Here is a 21,874-nt window from a genome sequence, read left to right as displayed (position 1 = left end):
AGTTATTATACCTAGGAAGTTCTGGAGGAAATTTCGTGCAATCACAGGTACTGCTGTCCAAGAATCCTTCCAATTTCCTATCTCCCCTGCTTTTACTGGAACTGAAAACAAAATACAGATCATCTTCATAAACGCCAAAGACATACAAGGGCAATATTCCACCTACCTGTGGAAATCTATCCAAATCAACCCAAAGAAAGCACCCTCGAGGCTGGCAGAAGAGGCAGGCCTGCAGCCAGTTGGGATAGACACCAAGCTGGACACCAGTGGGCCCTGTGCCTCTCACACTTCAAAGGACTCGTTTGGCCCTTCTCTGACCACCCTGAGCCTCCCTGTCCTCCACATGGAGTGAAGAGGCCACAAGCTCAGGACAGGCCCACCTAGAGCCCAGATCTTCTTTTTCTAAACTACACTCTTGGTAACTGGGACCCAGGTTTCTCTGCCCAAAGAGTTTTCATGCCTGCTTCCGGGGCCTGTGGGTCTCTTTCCCTCATTTATCTCCCATGATGACTTTTGCTTCCTGTGCATACATGTTAAGCCCAAGAAATGACCACGAGGTGGCTGTTTGCAGGAGGCACAGATAGGGCTTGAATATGCCAACTGGCATGTTCACCCTCACACATTCAAAGCCCGTGTGGTGGGAACAGCTGGGCTGTGAAGCAAGCAGGGTTTGGGCTGAGGGCTGAGGACTGACTGGTTCTCCCCACTCAGGAACTCCCAGGATCCCAAGAAATCCCAATTCAAATGTAACCTTCCAGGTTGTTATGAAGAGTATTTGACAAAAGGGCAAGATAAGATATTTATTTAAGAATTAGTTCATAAATTTTATAAATACAATGTATGTATTTGTAAATTGTAAATGTTCAGACATCTGGTAGGTAGGCCACCATGTGTACATTTGCTTTGAGCCCTATAAATGTTAGGAGCGGGTCTATCACCTAATAAACCCCAGAAATTTGATGAATATTGACTGGAATCTGACGTTTCTTCCATTTATTCACTTAGAGATCTCTGAAGCAGAACTCTCTGGTAGCTCACCCAAACCCCAAACACCTCCACACCACCCGGGAGCATATGGAGCAGTCATAAATGGTGGTCTCACTTTGGCTGGCTAATTCCAGTGACAAATAATGCCAAGAGGCTCATGAGAGTTCCAGAGTTTGCAGAATCCCTGGAGTTGCACCCCACCCCATAGACCAGGGCCCAGTTAGGAGACCGTGGCACGTTACGTTTTCCAAAAATGGCTGTAACATTTTTTCCTTTCTCATGCTTTTCTAGGACCTTGCAACTAACCCACCAAGAGATGGACAAGCCTTGAACCTGCTCACACTGGTAGAGTCTGTGGAAGTGATGCCGCTTGATTTCTAAAGTTAGATCATAAATGGTGACAGAGCATCTCTGGGGTCTCTCCTTCTGGGGATTTGCCTCTTAGGAGCCCTGAGCCTCTCTCTAAAAAGTCCCACCGCTCTGACATGGACATGCTAGAGAGTCCCCATGGAAAGACCTTGTAGAGATAGAGATGCTTAAGGAAAAGACCCACCCTTAGAGTACTGACATGCAACCCAAGATAGGGCCGCACAGATAGAGGCCAGTGCCAAAACCACAGGAACCTACAATCAGATTTGCTATATTTGCAGAGACTAAACAATTGTTCTGATGATCTTTGATGGTAGCCTGTCCTGCATTCAAGGTGGGAAGGTGAAGTCTATACAAGTGACTGTTGTCACTGGTTTCCATGGCAACTGAGTACTGTGATGCTACTAATAGGTATCCTCAAATCTGTACAAGACCCCCAGCTTGGCCCCCTCTCTGCACTTGTAGGCCCCAGGTCACGCAGTGTCAGCAGATTTCTCCAGCAGACAGCACCACCAAGCCTTGGCCCCAGGCCAGGCCCAGACCAGAGACTTCACACAAGGGCTGGCCTGTTGAGTCCTCAAGTATCTCGGGCTTGGTCATGCAAGTCCGAGGGTCGGTCATGTGAGAAGGGGCCCCAGATCAAAGTCCTGGCCCCTCCTAGGTTTGAGGGAGGATAGAAGGAACTACATATATGATAATAATGGCAAGAGTTTTCAATACTCTCACAAGCCAAGCATGTGCAGGTCATAGCTCTCTGGGGAGAAGTGGGGGAAAAAATCCATTTATATCTTATTTTTCTTTATGCCATTTTTCATGGGTACATCAGGTCAGCCATTACTTATGCACCCTGGGCTGGGAGTTGTGTGGTCTCAGGCAAGAATCACAAATGTAAGCACCCACCAGGGCCATGGCAGAAATGTGACCAAGTGCAGGAGACTGGAAAGAGCTAGTGAAGAACTGGAATATAATCCACTTCCAACAAGTGGAAATGTCAGCCTACTTTTGCCAGATGTTCACATTGCTTCTTCAAGAAACCAGAAATTTGGGGCCCCTGGGTGGCTCAATTGGTTAAGTGTCCGATTTCGGCTCAGGTCATGATCTCACAGCTTGTGAGTTCAAGCCCAGCACCGGGCTCTGTGCTGACAGTGCGAAGTCTGCTTCAGATCCTCTGTCTCTCTGTCTCTCTGCCCTTCACCCACTCTCTCTCTCTCCCTTAAATAAACATTTAATGGGGAGCCTGGGTGGCTCAATCGGTTAAGCATCCGACTTCAGCTCAGGTCATGGTCTCTTGGTCCGTGGGTTTGAGCCCGGAGTCGGACTCTGTGCTGACAGCTCGGAGCCTGGAGCCTGCTTCGGATTCTGTGTCATCCTCTCTCTCTGCCCCTTCCCCTGTTCATGCTCTGTCTCTCTCTGTCTCAAAAAATAAATAAACAAAAAAAAATTTTTTTAATAAATAAACATTTAAAAAAAGAAAAAAAAGAAACCAGAAATTCATATTTTGCATAAAAGCTCTCATTTTTAAAATTTTGGCAACCAAAAAGAAACAATGGGTGCTATGCTCAAATCCTAGGGCCTCACTATTTCAGTGTGTGCAAGCTGACTTCCCAGCTGCCAGTAACAGCATCTCTGGGCCTGGGAGTTTCTCTGAAGCACTGGAAGGCCCTGTTGTCTGTGTGCAGAGGCTGGAATTATCAGGGAGTTAATGTCCCAGGAGCAGGCCTCACCAGCTGATAGGACTTGGTGTATAAATGCCCCAGCTCCCTCTCTCTAGGCTGGGATAATTCCGAGGCCTGTATTAGGATACTGTAGGCAGTGCTTCCCAGACTTTCCACCAGGAGACAGGACCATTACTAAAAAGTTTGATCATGGACCTTAATTGTCTTCTCAACTTTCTCTCTCTTGTGTCCATAATCCTCTGCTGGCGTTTTCTGGAATCACCTCCCATATAAGCTTTATGCACTTGAATCTTGAAACCTACTAATGATTTTTTTAATGCCCAGAGCCACTGTATAAGGTTGTACATCACATCCATTTTTCAAGGACATCCATGAAGGGATAGAATGTGTGGAGGGTAAAATCCAGCCTAGCTTCTCCCACCAAGCCCACTTTAACAGCACTTGAGTGAGAGTGGTGTCAGCCAGAGACCAAAGCACCTTTCTGGAATTCACACATAGATGTCAAATGTACTGCCAGGAGCCAGAGAAACATGTCAGAGGCCAGAATGGCTCCTGGGTGACCAGTCTATACCTTCTGACATAGAGGATGCCTGAGTCTGCCTTTGCCATGGAACAGAGCCCAGTCCTCGTTGCCATAACCCATCCTGCCTCCTCTCCCATGGATGACAGGTACCTTCCAGAGTTTTCTTATTTTCTCCACTATTTCTCATCAAAATTCCGTCTGAAGGAGGTAGTAAATTAACTCCTTTACAGGTAGGTTTATATGATGAGCCAAGGTAGCACTATTGCCCAATGCAGAGGTATTTATGTTTTTTGGAAATGAAAAAGTCAACACAAAACATCCCTGTATTCGTTCATATAGTAAATATTTACTGAGCACCAGGCATTGTTCTATGTGCTTGGAAATAAGTGAGTGAAGAACATAGATAAGGGGGCATCTGAGTGGTTCAGTTGGTTGAGCATCCAGACTCTTGATTTTGGCTCGGGTCATGATCTCACAGTTCATGAGATCAAGCCCCACATTGAGCTCTGCACTGATGGTGTGGAGCCTGCTTGGAATTCTCTTCCTCCCCCTCTCTCTGCCCCTCCCCTGCACTCTCTCTTTCTCTCTCTCTCTCTCAAAATAAAGAAATAAACCTAAAAAAAAAAAGAAAACAGGTAAGGGTCCCTGTCCTCATGTCACTTAAATTCTTATTAGAGGAGACAGTCAATAAACAAGCATACTTTATTTTACAGAGCTTTATTGAGATATAATGCACATACCAAAAAAATCCATTTAAAGTATACAGTTCAATGGTTTTTATTATACTGAGGTTTGTGCAGCCATCATTTTCTTCACCGCAGAAAGAAACCACATTCACATAAGCAGTCAGTCCCCATTCCACGACCCTCCCCCTCACCTCAGCCTCTGACAACCACTAATCTGCTTTCTGTCCCTATGGATTTGCCTATTCTGAATATTTTGATATAAATGGAATCATGTGACATGGGACTTCCTGTGACTGACTTCTTTCAACACTAGCCTAACGTTTTTAAGGTTTATCCATGTTGGGGTATATATCATTCATTCCTTTTTATAGCCAGATAATATTCCAATGTATGGATATACCACATTTGATTTATTCATTCACAAATTAATGTTTATTTGGATTGTTTACACCTTTGGGTTGTCATGAAGAGTGCTGCTGTAAACACTCATATACATGTATTTGTTTGGGGGACATATTTTCAATCCTTTTAGGTATATTCCTAGGGTGTAGGATTGGTAACCCTATGTTTCACTTTTTGAGGAACGACCAAACTATTTTCCATAGTCACTGCACCAGTTTGCATTTCCACCAGCAATGCACAAGCACTCCTATTTCTCCATACCCTTGCCAACACTTACCTTCTTTTCTTTTCTGTTATTGCCATCTCGGTGGGTCAGAAGTAGTATCTCACTGGGATTTTAATTCCTATCTCTGCAATGACTAATGACATTGAGCATCTTTTTTACATGCTTGTTGGCCATTTGTACATCTTCTTTGGAGAAACGGCTCAAGTCCTTTCAGCGTTTTTGAATTGGGTCGTTCCTCTTTTTGCTGCTGAGTTAAAAGAGTTCTGCATATAATCTGGATACTTCTCAGTTGTAGGATTTGATAAATATTTTCTTCAACTGTGTGGGTTGTCTTCTCACTTTCTATATGGCATCTTTTGCAGTACAAACTTTTTTCAATTTTGATGAAATGCAATTCATCTACTTTTCCTTTGCCACCTGTGCTTTTGGTATCATAAATAAGAAAGCTTTGTTAGCCCGAGGTCACAAAGATTCACTGCTCTGCTTTCTTCCAAGAGTTTTATAGCTTTAGCGGTTACATGTAGGTAGAGGTTTAAGATGCATTTTGAGTTAATGTTTTGCATACTGTATAAGGTAAGGGTCCAACTTCAGTCTTTTGCCTGTGGATATTCAGTTGTCTGAATTTTTCTTTCATCATTTAATTGCTTTGGTACCCTTGTTGCAATCAATGGAGCATAGAGGGGTTTATTTGTGGACTGTCAATTCTATCCCATGGATATATACAGCAAAAAAAAAGGGGGGGCAGTTAAAATTCAGATAAAGATTGTATTGTCTATAAATCAATTTGGGGACTATTTTCATCTTAACAGTATGATGTTCTCCAGACAGAAACAAGAGATGCCTCTCCATTTAATTCTTTGAGTTCTATTTTCTGACTTTCAGTGTACAAGTCTTGCACTTCTTTGTTAAATTCATTCTTAAGTATTCTATTTGTTTTGACACTATGTAAGTGGAATTGTTTTTTTAATTTCATTTTTGGATTGTCCAGTACAATTTTTTTACTTTTTAAATTTAAATTCAAGTTAGTTAACAATAATTTTTTTTTATTGATCTGTATCCCACAACCATTGGGATCTGTATCCCACTGAACTCATTTATTAGTTTTCATAGTTTTTTAGTGGATTTCTTAGGATTTTCTGTATATCATGTCATCCTCAAATAGAGATAGTTTTACAACTTCCTTTACTATCTGGCTGCCTTTTGTTTTTTCCTTGCTTAATTGTCCTGGCAGACATAATTTTTATTTATTTTTTTTATTTTTTTTATTCTTTACTTATTTTTGAGAGAGAGAGAGAGAGATACAGAGTGCAAGTAGGGGGGTAACAAAGAAAGAGGGAGACACAGAATCTGAAGAAGGCTCTAGGCTCTGAGCTGTCAGCATAGAGCCCAGCACGGAGCTCAAAGTCACAAACTGCAAGTTTATGACCTGAGCTGAAGTCAGACGCTTAACCGACTGAGCCACCCCAAGCAGACATAATTTTTAAAAAGTAAACAACCCAGTATGTTAGAAAGTGACATGTACAATGGAGAAAAGAAAAGGCGGGGGTGCCTGGGTGGCTCAGTCAGTTCAGCATCTGGCTCTTGGTTTCAACTCAGGTCATAATCTCACAGTTCGTGAGTTAAAAGAGTTAAAAGAGTTCTGTATTGGAGCCCCATGTCCGGCTCTGGGCTGAGAGTGCAGAGCCTGCTTGAAATTCTTTCTCTCCTCTCTCTGCTCCTCTCTGTCTCTCTGTCTCTCTCTCTCTCTCTCTCTCAAAATAAATAAATAAACTTAAAACAAAAGAAAAAGCGTATCCAGGTAAGGAGTATGGGGTTCCTGGGGGTTAGAGTTGTGATTTTTAATTGCTCCTCAGTGAGGAGGTGACATTTGAAGAAAGACCTGAAGGAGGTGATGGAGTTGCAAGGGTTGAACATCCCGGCAGTGGGAACAGCCAGGGAAAGAGCAGAGGCAAGAATGTGACAGGCAGGTTCTCGAGGAACAGCCAGAGCCACTCTGTGGCTGCAGCAGAATAGCAAGGACGTCCCACGTAGAGTCTTGTGATCGGAGGGGCTGGAGCAGAAGAGTGGCCTCACCTGACTTATGGTTTGGAAAAGATCGCTGAGGTTGTTGTGCAGAGAACCTTCCAAAGGGGTAAAGAAAGAATCAGGGAGGTTAGCTGGGGGCTAATGCAGTAATCCTGAGAAAGGTGACAGTGGACCGGGGCAGTATCCAGGGTGGTAGTGATATTGAATTCTACATATATTTTAAAAACAGAGTTGACAAGATTCATTGACAGTGTAAAAAAGAGGAACCAAGATGAGCCCAAAGTTTTTGGCCTAAGCAATTGAAAAGCTAGGGTTGCCATCAGCTCCCTGGTGACAGCTGCAGAAGGAACAAGTTGGGGAAAGACCAAGAGTCACTTGACACGTTGAATTTGAAATGTCTATTTGACTTCCAAGTAGAGCTCTCAGGTAAAGAATTAGATAAACAAGTCTAGATTCCAGAGAAAAGCCTGAGTTTGAAATATAAATCGAGAATCTTTACCAACTAGATGGCATTTGAAGCCATGCAATGGAACATGAGCCCCAAAGGACTGTGTCCATAGAGGAGACAGGAGGCCCAAGGTCTTAGGTGTGGAGTCTTCTGGTGTCAACAGGTTGGGAAGAAGAGACTGAACCTGGAAATGAGGCTGAGACGGAGCTGCCAGTGAGGTAGGAGGGAAACCAGGACTGTGCAATGACCTGAAGATAGGCGAAGAAAGTGTGTGGAGGAAGACCAAGTGATCAATTGTATCAATCACTTCTAAAGGTCAAGAAAGATGAAGGCCAAAGGTCTGACAGCTGGCAAACTGCCCAAGGAGGGAGCTTATCATTTTAGATATCACAACATGGAAAAAGAAGGCTTTTTTCTCTATATTCCTTATTGTTGCAGAGGGGCACAGGTGGGCAGGGCTATGGGACAAGGGTAAGGGCCATAACGAAGCATGCAGCCAGAGATAGTACCTGGTTCTCTGGGGTTTGTTTAGCTTCCTACTGCTGCATAACAAATTACACCCAGCTTAGTGGTTTGAAACAACCTTCTCATCTCAAAGTTTCTAAAAGTCACAAATCTGGGCATGGCTTAGTTGGGTCCAAGATGTAAGAACTGTGGTCTTAATCTGAAGGCTCCCTGGACGAAGGAGCTTGATTGCATGGTTGTCAGCAGGACTCAGTTCCCGCTGGCTGTTGGCCAGGAACAGAGAGCCGACAAGATGGAAGTCAGGCTTTTTGTTGCTTAATCACAAAAGTAACATCCCAGCACTTTTTTGTTTGTATGTCATTTTGTTTTTATGGGGTTTTTTTTTTGACATTCCAGCATTTTTGCTGTATTCTCTTTGTTAGAAGCAAGTCACTAGGTTGAGCCCACACTCAAGGGGAGGGATTACACTGGACCATAAGTACCAGGAGGCAGGGGTCATTACAGGTCATGACAGAAACTGCCCACCACAAGCAGGTCCAGTGCTTCCAAATGGAATTGGGGGGGGGGGGGGAGCCCACACCACATTGACTGGCATTTCTTTAGTGCATATAAACAATGAAAAACAAGGAAGTTATTTCTACTCAGGAAATGAACTTATCAATGAAGCTCTTTGTCAATACTTTTCATGTAAATCCAGGTCTTAATATGCCAAAAAAACTTACCAGAAGGAAATGTCTATCCTATTGATGGTTTTATTCAACTTAAAGCAATGATGCTCATCACGAGCACCACAACTAAATGGAAAGTTCTTTGAGCACAAAGATAATCTTCTTACAACTCAACCAGCACTCCACCTTGCATACAATTTGCATACGTGAATGACACATTTTGCAATGTGGTAATTCTCAAAAACAAGAGTGGCAAATTATAGAAGAGGTAGGTTGGGTCATTCCTGTGAGTCCAGTTCCATGAGGTCAAATTTGGGCTCTGTGACTTATCACCCGTGTGATGTGGAGCAAGTCATTCCACTTCTCTGTGCTACAGGAGCTGCATATATAGAATGCAGGTACTAATCCCCATCCCCCAGACCACTATGTTGGTTAAATGTGATACTGCATGCAAAGATACTGAACACAGTCTTGGACATCTGGTCTACCACAAGTGCTTGATCAAAGAAGGTCATCATTATTACTGCTATTTTAATGAACATAAACTGTATTTTTTTTATTTTTTTAATGTTTATTGTTTATTTTTGAGACAGAGAGAGACAGGGGAGGGGCAGAGAGAGAAGGAGACAAAGCAGTCTCCAGGCTCTAAGCTGTCAGCACAGAGCCCAATGTGGGACTCGAACCCACAAACCGTGAGATCATGACTTCAGCCAAAGTCCTATGCCTAACTGATTGAGCCACCCAGGTGCCCCTAATGAACATAAACTATAATAACTGAAGGCATTTGTATGGAATGAGATGACTAAATAAATTAAAGCATAAAAGTTCCTTTACAGGTATACAGTGTATACCTGGCTCATAGCAAGTGTTTAATAAGTGGACATTAATATTATGACTATTAGCTTTAGGCTGAAAATGATAATTATTGAAGAAATTTGCATGCATGCATACTCATTTACTCTTAACCATATCCATTCTTCAAGAACAGTCCTCAGCACACCTCTTCCTGGTATCCTTCCTGATTGGTCATATCTAGTTTCAGTGCCTTTAATAAAACTTTACCTATCATTTATCTGTAAGGAAAATTTGTCATGCTCTGTGCCTATGTGCCCCCAGATGCTGAATGCTATTCTCAGGCCTGTTCTGGGCATGCCCTATTTCCCTCATTTGGTTGTGGCACCTCAAGAGCTGGACCATGTTTTCTTCCCTCCACACAACCCCAGGACCTGGCCCTCTGTTGTATGCCCAGTCCTGAGCCACCCAATCCACGTGCCATACCGCCCCAGACACGGTCGTTCAGTGGCACAGCCAGATACTACTGCTGGGAGATCATTCGAGCAGGCTGCCCAGAGAGAGGGTGAACAGCAAGGCTGATGGAGGGCTTTAGAGAGGGCAGGAGATAGACGAAGAAACAGAAGCATGCCGCCAAAAGGGCAAAGGCAAGCTTCATGGTCACATTCATCCTTACAGAGAGTGGTGGCCATGGGTAACAGCTGCTCCTGCACCAAAGCCTCCCACATGGCCATGAAGTTGAATGATGGGGATTCAAACACGGCTCTGTCTCAGCCTGCTTCATGAGGTACAGTCATTCCATGGTGAGGGGAGCCTTTGAAAGTGAATTTGGTCAAAAGGAGAGGGAAGGTTCTTGAATCAGCCAGCACAGCTCTGTCAGAACCTGTGTGGCTTTAAGCAGCTAACTTAACCTCTCTGAGCCTCTCAGTTGTCATAATAGCTAATACTAAGAAATTCCCATGTACAAGGCACTGTTCTCAGCGTTTAATATCATGATAAGCCAAGTAGATAAGTATCTATTTTAATAATGAGGAAACTGAGGCAAGGGGAGGTGAAAAACTTACCCTGGCTCATGTAGCTCAGAAGTGATACAGGCAGGATTTGAATCCACATTCCCATTATGGTTCTAACTTCATGCACTAGTGAGGGCTTTCCAGAGAAACAGAACAAATGGGATATGCAAAAAGAGATTTATTATAAAGAATTGAGGCACACAATTAGGGAGACTGACAAGTCCCAAGATCTGCAGAGTGAGGTGGCAAGTTGGAGACTCAGAAGAGCTGTTAGTGTAGTTCTAGTTTGAAGGCCAATAAGCTCAAGATGCAGGAAGAACCAATGTTTCAGTTTAAGTCTGAAGGCTATAAAAAGCTGATGTCCCAGTTTGAAGGCTGTCAGGAAGAAAGAATTCTCTCTTAGGGGAAGGTCAGCCTTTTTGTTCTATTCAGGTCTTCATGATTGGATGAGGCCCACCCCCATTAGGGAGAGCGATCTACTTTATTCAGTTTTAATTTAAATGTTAAACTCATTCAAAACCACCTTCACAGATACACCTAGAATGTTTGATTATATATATCTGGACAGCCCATGAGCGAGGCAAGTTGACCGTAAAGTTAACCATCAGGTCTCACACGTGTTACTTAAGAATTAAATGAGACACTATTTGCAAACGTTTAAAAAAAGGGGGGGGGGGGGGCTGGCAAACAGTGATCAGTAAATGGTAGCTTAAAAAGAAAAGATGAGAATGCAAGCTGGTGTAGCCACTCTGGAAAACAGTATGGAGGTTCCTCAAAAAACTAAAAATAGAACTACCCTACAACCCAGCAATTGCACTACTAGGCATTTATCCAAGGGATACAGGTGTGTTGTTTCAAAGGGACACATGCACCCCCATGTTTATAGCAGCACTATCAACAATAGCCTAAGTATGGAAAGAGCCCAAATGTCCATCAGTGGATGAATGGATAAAGAAGATGTGGTATATATATATATATATATATACACACAAATATATATATATATATATACACACACACACAAATATATATATATATATATATATATATATATATATACACACACACAATGGAGTACTACTCAGCAATCAAAAAGAATGAAATCTTGCCATTTGCAACTATGTGGATGGAACTGGAGGGTGTTATGCTAAGTGAAATTAGTCAATCAGAGAAAGACAAAAATCATATGACTTCACTCATATGAGGACTTTAAGAGACAAAACAGATGAACATAAGGGAAGAGAAACAAAAATAATATAAAAACAGGGAGGGGGACAAAACAGAAGAGACTCATAAATATGGAGAACAAACTGAGGGTTGCTGGAGGGGTTGTGGGAGGGGGGATGGCTAAATGGGTAAGGGGCATTAAGGAGTCTACTCCTGAAATCATTGCATATATTTTCAATGTACCTAAGAGTCATTACATTAGCTAACTAATTTGGATGTAAATTTTAAAAAATAAAAAATAAAGTTAAAAGAAAGTTAAAAAAAAAAGAAATGTAATGACTCTTAGGTACATCAAAAATATATGCATTCATGAGACTGTATGCACACACAACTTTGAGTTGTCCAATTATAAAATTTAAAAATATATATTATATATTAATGTATATGTATTATTAATTATGTATTATATAACTACAGATTTTACTCAACTTATAATGGGGATGCCTCACAATAAATAAGTGCATCATAAGTTGAAAATAAAAAAAAAAAAAAGAGGGGCGCCTGGGTGGCGCAGTCGGTTAAGCGTCCGACTTCAGCCAGGTCACGATCTCGCGGTCCGTGAGTTCGAGCCCCGCGTCAGGCTCTGGGCTGATGGCTCAGAGCCTGGAGCCTGTTTCCGATTCTGTGTCTCCCTCTCTCTCTGCCCCTCCCCCGTTCATGCTCTGTCTCTCTCTGTCCCAAAAATAAATAAACGTTGAAAAAAAAAAAATTTAAAAAAAAGAAAAGAAAAGAAGTTTAAAAAGAGGTGAGTGACTCAGCCTCATTATTAATAAGTAGGTTTGAGGTTCAGGGTTTGGCATGGGTTTTACTCATTTGTTATTAAATGTGCAGCCTGGGATGCCCTCCTAGACCAGAAAAATCCATACAGTGGACATTAGACTTCCAATATTTGGTACGAGAAGGCCATGAGAGAAGGGTCACCCATTCATCCAAACTAAGTTTCAGCGGGCATTTATTAAGTGCTTGCTGCTTGCCAGGCAATGTGCTGGAATCTCATCTGCTCACTTCCTGCAATCTTCACAGTGCCCCATGCACAAGTCGCCATCATTCCCACATGACAGACAGAGACAGAAGCACAGAGAGCTGGAGTGCCTTACTCAGGATCTCTGAGCTGATGAGTGATAGAGTCAACACTTGAGTGCAGATCCGCAAAATATGTCCCTTCATTTCTATGCCAAAGATGTCTACCTGGTTTCCAAGGATCTGGCAAATGCACCCCAAATCAGGGCTAAGATCTTGCCCTAAGACCTTCCACAAACTCACTTTGGTCAAGACGAAATAAATATGCATGGGCTCAGGTTTTAGTAATCACCACTTTGGAACCTACTCAGTCTAGCAGAGGAAAAACATCAGTTATTTCAGTAAAAAACGTTTTTCTTATTCTAGTCCATCAGTGTATCGTCCAAAGTTACAGAGGAAAAAAAACAACCTGAGGTAAGTTCTGTCCCCTTCCTGTATGCTTACTCTACTCCAGAATCAGATGGATGTGCTAGAGAGGTTGACTGTCATACCAGCTGTTTTTAATGGTAACTGCACTGCCTTGCTCCCCACCTAAGAGCTCTCTGTGGGAGAGAAGAAAACCTGAACTCAGAGCTTCTCTGCGAGGCAGCCCACAGCAGGAGTCAGGATTCTGCTCTGCAGAGGAGGACCCAAGGATAGAGAGGAAGAGACCTGTTCCAGGGCAGAAGGTGGACACAGGGGATCTCTAGAGGTGAGCCTTAGACCACAAGTCTTTTAAAGAGATGGACCTTTCAAGGGAAGGGAGTGCAGATGGCCTGACCTATGATGGTGGCTTCCCACTATTCCCTGTGCTGTGAAGCAGCCTCACTGCTGGGTCTGTGTAGCCCTCAGAAGCACATCAAAAGTGCCTGGGGTGAGTTTAAACATTTGGAAACTAAGATAAGAATCAGAGGCAAGCAGCCGATGCTTTTCTCTTCCTCTGGGGTCAGTTCCATTTTCAGAGCCCTCCTGGGTCCAGTGAATGACCTTTGACTGCCTCCAGAGAGGCCAAGACCAGGAGGGCAAGTGGTCTGGCAAAGGGCATGAACCGTCTCCAGAAGTCCTGGGCGTCTTTTGTTACTTTCACACAGCACATGGGGTTAACATTCCTACTGACTCAGGGAAGATTCTCCAAGGATAATGAGTGCAATATGAAACAGGGCTTCCCCCTCCCCCCCCCCCCCCCCCCCCCCCCCCCCCCCCCCGCAACTGGGCTTGAAGGAGGGGAAACAGCAATCAGGACTCACTCAAGTTCCAGGCTTCTCCAAGGAGGGAAGAGCCCCCAGAAGTTTCATTTCTTTTGCTCAGTTTGGAGACATTTTCCCCCAAATCATTCTGTTCAGCCCATCTTCAGCCACAACTGGCAGAACCTACAACATGGTTCTCATGAGCTTTAGGAATCCAGCTTCCTAATTTTTTCCAATTCCAAATATAAAACAAACCAAAAAAGCATTAAAATAATTGTACTTCAAAGACTCTTTCTAATTCCTAGTGGCCACAATGAAATTAAATAAGAATCAGTCTCTCTCTCTCTCTCTTTCTCTCTCTCTCTCTCACTCCCTGTCTCAATCTCTCCCACTCTCTCTCTACTTTTTCTCCCATCTTTAAGGAAAGGAAAATAAAAGCTAAAGGACACAGGGCCCATGCAAGCCCAGGAAATACTTGCATGAAGCTTCTTTAGCTTCTAACTAGCATTTGTAACTGGGGATTAGCAGAGCAGCCTCTTGTAATTACTGTTGTTGCCCCATTTGTGGCTATCTCCGTGAGGCCAGTAAATCTTGAAATTACAGGCTGGCCACCCTGGAGAACTGAGACAGAGTCAGCCACATCTCTCAAAGGCACTGCCCTGGGCGATTCCCACCCCCCTCAGCTGACTTGCTTGCCAGGGAGAGGGCCCCGCCTGGGAGTGACTCCCCAGACCTCACAGTGGCTTGGAAGTAAATAAAACCAGGGTGGGTGGCCCAGGAGGCCCTGTACCCCTTGTGAGTAGAACATGGGGCAGCTGGCTCCTAAGGTCCCCGTCACTTCCATCACCCTGCCCCAGCTTGGACTCCTGGTTAGGGCCCCAGAGATGAACCAGGAGGACAGACACATAGAACTGAGAAGGGGAATGTAGAAATGCCTTGAAAAGGAGACTTTGTCTCTTGAAATACCGTTCCTCTCTGTTGAGGAACATGGTACCTGCAGAGGACAATTAGGTTAACATTACCTGTCATTTTGTATAAATAGAGCTCAACATATGACTTGAGATTTAACCACAATTGTGACCATGACTTTTTTTAAAAATTTATTTATTTATTTTGAGAGAGAGAGAAGGTGCCTGTGCGTGGGGGATGAGCGGAGAGACCAGGAGAGAGCATTCTAAGCCGACCCTATACTGTCAGCCCAGAGCTGGACATGGGACTTGAACCCATGAACCGTGAGCCAAAACCAAGAGTTGGACGCTTAACCACCTGAGCCACCCAGGCGCCCCTTGACCATGAATTTAAATGAGAAGTTATAATGGATCTTCATAACATGTGACTATTCTAAACCTCTAAAAAAATGTCAAAGTATTCAAAATCAAATAGCCAACACCTACTGACTGTTGCTCAGGATGCTGTCTGGGCTATTTTTGAAATGACACTCTTAGTTCACCTTACACCTTCACGAGGGCAAAGATCAGGAATGACATTTACATTTTCTCTCTGCAGGTCTTTTAAAAGGAAACATTTTTTGTTATTTCCGCCTATAGTCTGAGGCCTTAAACACCACATTTAAATACATTAAGACAGGACCAGGATTAGGAGATGGTAAAGGCCCTCCCAATGCCAAGAGCCTATGATAATGAAAGGCAATCTCAGTGTTCTGCGCCTGGCGATTTTGCCCCCTTACATGACGCATTTCATTCAGCTTTTTCAGTTCGGTTACAGATACGTACGAAATCTGCTTTACGACTGCCTCTTTCAATTCTGCCACTTACAAAAGCACAATAGCATATTATTTTGTGTGAATTCGTATAAATAACACATGGAGGTATACATTAAAATAATATTTCCCAAGCCATTTAGCACTTAGTAGTGGCTGGCTGTGCAGATAATCTGTCTTATCTACTCTCAGCTGAGGTCTGCCAGACCCTGCACTCAACGTCCTAATTCCCCACCTACACTCCCTTCAGCATCTCAGAACAGGTGCCACCGGGGGCTCTGAGGAACCCTGCCTGACAAGGCGTCCCGTAGGGCTTGAGTCTTTGCCTTCTTGCGAAGAGAATAAATAAATAAATAAATAAAATGCTTTCTTCCTACTGTCCCTTCTGCTGTCCTCAGAACACTGGAGGTCTGAGAAGCGCCCATTCAGATCTGGATACTGCTGCCTTTTCACTTCAGAGGGGAGATCCATCCACCACACTGATTGCCGCACTACACAAAAGGCTTTCTGTACACAGACAACAGGAAGTTCTGAATTATGATTCTTACACAACGTTGCATTTTAAAAAATGACCGAAAACGAAAAAGAGAGAAAGAGACGAAACAGGGCAAGAGGGTGGAGAGAGATGTAGGAAGGGAGGAAGAAGCGCAGCGGAAGTCCCAGGAAGCTGTTTTGCAAAAGAGGTCACAGGGCAGTCGCTCCAGGAGCTGCTGGGAGGGAAAGGGTGGAAGCCCAAGAATTCCCTGCCGGCCGGGGATCACTTTGGAACTGTTTACCGCGAGAGCCCCCAGGCGGGAGCAGTGCCCCCTGCGGCGCAGACTTCAAAGTGCCGGTCGGACATTAACATACTGATCCTTCCGCCCCTGCCACCCCCAGCCTCAGGGAGCCTCTGGGGGTGGCAATCTGCCGCGGGGAAACTGAGGAAGAAAAAGGAGCCAGTGGAGAAAGTGGGGATAGCTCCGCGACTCTGCCAAGACCCATTACTAACACCAGCCATCAAAGGTTACTGCCCTTTGTCATCAGCCGCCGGCTTGCACGCCCTAGGGCTTGAAAGAGACAGTTCTCTCTGCGGCCAGAGATACAGGAAGTCCCAGGTGAATAATAAAAATCCAGTAGTTTCCAGGCCCCTTCCATTCAAGGCGGGCTGTCTCGGTGGCCCACTTTGATACCGACCCTTACTGAATTCCTAAGGACTGGCAACATCCCGGCATGCCCTCCCGCAGCCCCCCAAATATTTGCATCCATTCAATGCTTGGATTCCCTCTCCGCCTCCTACAGAGAAAAGGCTGCTGGAAACCCAGACGCCCCGTGGAGGGGACTGGTGCCAAGTCGTCTGGGGCCCCCTCCCCCGGGGAAGCAGGAAGCACAGCCAGCCTTGTCACCATGCCCTAAAGTAGGATGGATGGCCCCGGTAAGCCGATCCTCGCTAATGTAACCATAGGTGCTATTTCATATAAATACATCCACCCAGACATTTCCCATCAGCACAGCGCCTTTCCCCGAGGCCGGCTCTCCCGCCTCTGCCCCCTCCACAGCCTCCAACCACCCGGGTTAATGACATGCTCCGGGTGGGGACCCGAGTGTGTGAAGTGTCTTTGCAATGGCAAATAAGGGGCCCCCAAAGCCTTCCTTTTCTTCATTTATCATTTTCTATAATGTACCTATCACATCCCCTGCTCCTCTCGTCTTTGCCAAACTAAACAGCCTTAGTCGGGCTAATCTCTCCTCAGATGGAGACCAGGGCCATAAATCTAATCACTGTGCAAAGAAGGCCTTCCCTGACCATGCCTTGGGCGCTCGGCACAGCACATATTCTAACACACACAGCAGATAATGGTAGAGCCGCTGTCACAGGGCACGTTATAAAATACAGATGTTGCAATAATGCCCCTGTTGTGAAGTTTCAGCTGTAAATTGGCCAGCCCGCTAAAGGGATAAAGGCCATTTAATTTGCTCATCAACCCCACCCTCTCTCTCCTTTGTCCTTTGTCTCCTTTGGCACATTATGTTTGAATGAAATTTGGGGTGGAAACTGGAAAAAGAGGACTCTGGCTCTGGCTGTGTGAGGATAACACGGAATTAAATCCTATTAGCTTCTTGAATTAATTTTAAAAGGTAATGACTTCAGTTAAACATGCTGTCTGGGTGCATTTTTTAAGAAACAGGATACCTTCTCAAGTCCCCAGATCTGATTTAACACTTCCCACACTCCCGTGACGTGCGGAGGCATACTTCCCATTCACCTTTTTCTCCCAGTTCTCCCAGTCATCCAGGCATTGACAAGGGATGTCGTGAACTTATTAATGTCTTTTTCAACAAATACTAAATTTTCCTGGTGTTCTGCTTTCAGAAAGTGAGAGGAAGGGAGACTTTTACACACCTTTAGAGAAGAGCAACAGTGGGCTAAATCTCACAGAACATATCTCAGAGATGCTAATGTAAGGTCTTCAAGGAAGGCAGGTTTACTGAGAGCTTCCCTGAGTCACCAAGGAAACCACATTCTCCTTTCATCTTTCTCCTCTCCCAATCCTCCTCAAAAGAGGCGAGTAGTTCCAAGAGATAGAAAGTACTGGAAAGAGGAAATATGAAGACTTTGTTACTTTTCATGCTTTAAAGGTCTGCCTGGAGCAAAGAGCTGAGTTTGAGACTTGGGAGGAATGAGTTATGGGCCACCACCAACGCCCAAGAAACAAATCACCTGGCTCGGCTTTCCCCACACAGGGCCATGGAACTGAAAAACCCCACTGTTTTGTCTGGCTCTCATCTTGAACAGTAAATAGTCTGGAAAAGACCTAGGTCCCAAGTTACCTGATGACCCAGGATTCCCCAACAGGTCAAGGTGAGAAGCTGGGAACTACCAGAAAACCCTCAATTCTAAGAGTAAGGGTGGACCATCTTATCGAGCCATCAATTTATCTGATGGTAAGCACTTGAAAATATTAACGCATACCTTAATTTTCTGTAAATGTACACACCTAATGTATGTACCTAAAACATTATGCATATATTTATTTTGTATTAAATGTAAAATTCACATAAACCTTTATAGAGAGATGGAACAATGCAACAAATTTTGAACGTATCCCTTTAGAAGTCTCACAGCTGGCAGGTGCATCCCTTCCTCCAGAAGTCAAGTTTGAGAAGCATCTTAGTGGGCCATAGCCCATCCCCTAGAAACACAGAGCCAGGAAGGAGTTGGGGCCTAAAGAAGAAAATTAATGCTAATATTGCAGAGGCCTGGGTGGGGAGTAGCTGAGCAGCACAGGAAGCTGCTCAGAGGAACACAGGTCCAGGATTGGAGTCCAGATGTTCCAAGAATTATCCCGATGAGGTACAGGAGCCATAACAAGATAAATAGCAAGAGCCAGGACCTTTCTTGTAGTAGATCAAAAGAGATCTTGAGAGAGCTTCCTCTCTCTCTTAGTTTGAGCTCCCCCTCCCCCACTGCCCCAAGCACACCCTGAGATAGCAAGCAGTTTACTTAGTAGGGGATCCTAGGAAACACCAATTGGGAGTGGAGAAGTGAGACGGAGTAAGAGAGGCCATCCATTAGGGATGCATAGTCAAGCAAGCTACCACAGTGAACAACTGGAGCTTGATGTCTCTGGGGAATTCTGGAAGATACCATAGAACACATGATTCCACAGCATCTCACTTGACATGCAAGGGCACTGGGGTACTTTACACGCCAACTTCCAGCAATCACTGGTTGGAGGCTGTTGGGGGTGAAGAGTGGTCATGAATTCCCTGCATTTGGGCCTGCTTGAGTAGAGCTCACTCCAGAAGACCAAAAAAAGCCCTCAGGCAAAGAGAGGCCAGGGCTGGCAGTTTGAGATGAACATGCCCTGAAAAGGGTAAGGGTGAGGGGGTATGGGCAAGGTGGACACAGCAACTGCTGTAGCCTCTGCATGGAGAGCTCTGATCCTCCTAATGATTGAGCATCCTACACGGTGGTTGATCTTTAGATAAAATGATGTACCATCACCACCAAAAGCTTTTGTATCAGGCAATGTAGATGCTTTCTATTTGGTTCTCCCAACAAACCTATGGGAAGATGCTGTGATTACAGACAAGCTAATTGGCCATTACAGTTGAGTAGCTTCTGCAGAGTCCTGCCACGGGTAAAGCTGAGATCTCAACCTCAACTCTGTGGTTATAACCTCTGCATATGTGGCCAATATAGAATGCCTGCCCAGTCACACCCTCTTTTGCAGGTTACTGACCTACCCATGGCCCTGCCAGGAGGCACAGTTAGGTTTTTGTAACATGTACCTGAGCTTTCCCACCTTACCTGTCACTTGAGGTCCCTCATACAGTTGTAGCCAGCCTATAGCTGAAGCTGAGTTCATCTGAAATCTTCTCCACTCACCCGCATGGTGCCTGGTCTGAGATGTCTGAAAACGCTTGAGACTGGCTGGGCATCTCTCATTCTCTCTCTCTATGGCCTCTTCATATAGCTAGCTTGGGCTTCCTCACAGCATGGTGATCTTGGAGAAGTTGGAATTCTTCCATGGCTGCTGGTTTCTCCCAGAGTGAGTGTGCCAAAGCATTGCTTTCACTGTATTCTATTTCTCAAAAGTCACCAGCCTGCTCAGACTCAAAGGATAGAATACGTTCCATCTCTCCATGAGGGAATGTATGCATACAGGGAAAGAGCAAATTGAGGGAGGGTAGCCATCTTGGAGACAAACCATCCCATAGCCACTGGCTTTTTACTTCAAGCACTGGCAACTCTATTTGAGACATTTCTGCCTATGGCAGATGGCATTCCAGAGAGTTCACACTCCCAGGAGCAGTTCTTAACTGCAACTCAAAGGGAGTCTAAATGTTCCAACTTCCTCACACTTGACTGAGCTAAATCAGAGGTAGAATCTGCATAGTCCCCAGAGTGATTGAGCCACAATCACCCAGAGTAGACACCTGCTTCTTGCCATACCCACAGTGGTTGCCTTACCCTCTCCAACTCAATTCTCCACTATTCTACCTGCACCTCCTGAGATCTCCTCTCCAAAAAAAACTTCACCAAAAAGACTATTAGAACTAGTACACAAATCCAATAAAGTTGCAGGATACAAAACTAATATACAGAAATCTGTTGCATTTCTATACACTAATAACGAAGTAGCAGAAAGAAAAAATTAAGAAAGCAATCCCATTTACAATTGCAGCAAAGGGGCGCCTGAGTGGCTCCCTTGGTTGAGCGTCCGACTTTGGCTCAGGTCATGATCTCAGGGTTTGTGGGTTAGAGCCCCATGTCAGGCTCTGTGCTGACAGCTCAGAGCCTGGGGCCTGCTTCAGATTCTGTGCCTCCCTCTCTCTGCCCCTCCCCCACTCACACTGTGTCTCTGTCTCTCAAAAATGAATAAAAAAATTACAAAAAATAAAAAAAATTACAATTGCAGCAAAAATAATACAATATTTAGGAATAAATTTAACCAAGGAGGTAAGAGACGTGTACTCTGAAAACTATAACACTGATGAAAGAAATTAAGAATGAGACAAATGGAAAGATATTTCCACCCTTACAGATTGGAAGGACCAATATTGTTAAAATATACATACTATTAACGCAACCTACAGATTTAATGCAATCTCTATCAAAATACCAATAATACTTTTCACAGGACTAAAAAAAAATAATCTGAAAATTTTTATGGAATTACAAAAGACCTGAATAGTCAAAGAAATCCTGAGAAAGAAGAACAAAGACAGAGATATCACAATCCCAATTTCAACATATACTACAAAGGTATTGTACTCAAAGCAATAAGGTATTGACACAAATATAGACACATAAATCAATGAAACTGGTTATAAAGTCTAGAAGTAAACCCATGCTTATATTGTCAATTAATCTTTGACAAAGGGGGCAAGAATATATGATGGAGAAAAGACAGTCTCTTCAATAAGTGGTGCTGGGAAAACTGGACAGCTACATGCACAAGAATAAAACTGGACCACTTCCTCACACCATATATAAAAATAAATTCAAAATGGATTAAAACCCTAAATGTAAGACCTGAAACTATTAAATTTCTAAAAGGAAATACAAGCAGTAATCTCTTAGCAACTTTTTTCTGGATACTTCTTCCAAGGCAAGAGAAACAAAACCAAAAATAAACAAATAGGACCACACCAAAATAAAAACCTTTTGCACAGCGAAGGAAACCATCAACAAAACAAAAAGGCAACCTGATGAATGGGAAAATATTTGCAAATGATATATACAATAAAGGGTTAGTATACAAAATATATAAAGAGCTTATACTACTCAACACCAAAAAAAAAAAAAAAAAAAAAAACCAATGAAAACAAGCAGATGACATTTTAATAAATATACATTTTCCCCGAAGGAAACATTCAGATGGCCAACAGACACGTGAAAAGATGTTCAAAACCACAACGAGACATCACCTCACACCGGTCAGAAAGTCTAGTATCAAAATGACAAGAAATAAGAA

Source organism: Prionailurus bengalensis, chromosome D4 (genome assembly GCF_016509475.1).
Source record: "Prionailurus bengalensis isolate Pbe53 chromosome D4, Fcat_Pben_1.1_paternal_pri, whole genome shotgun sequence".
NCBI lineage: Eukaryota > Metazoa > Chordata > Mammalia > Carnivora > Felidae > Prionailurus > Prionailurus bengalensis.
The sequence above is the reverse complement of the archived record's forward strand: the minus strand, read 5'-3'. Positions refer to the sequence as shown.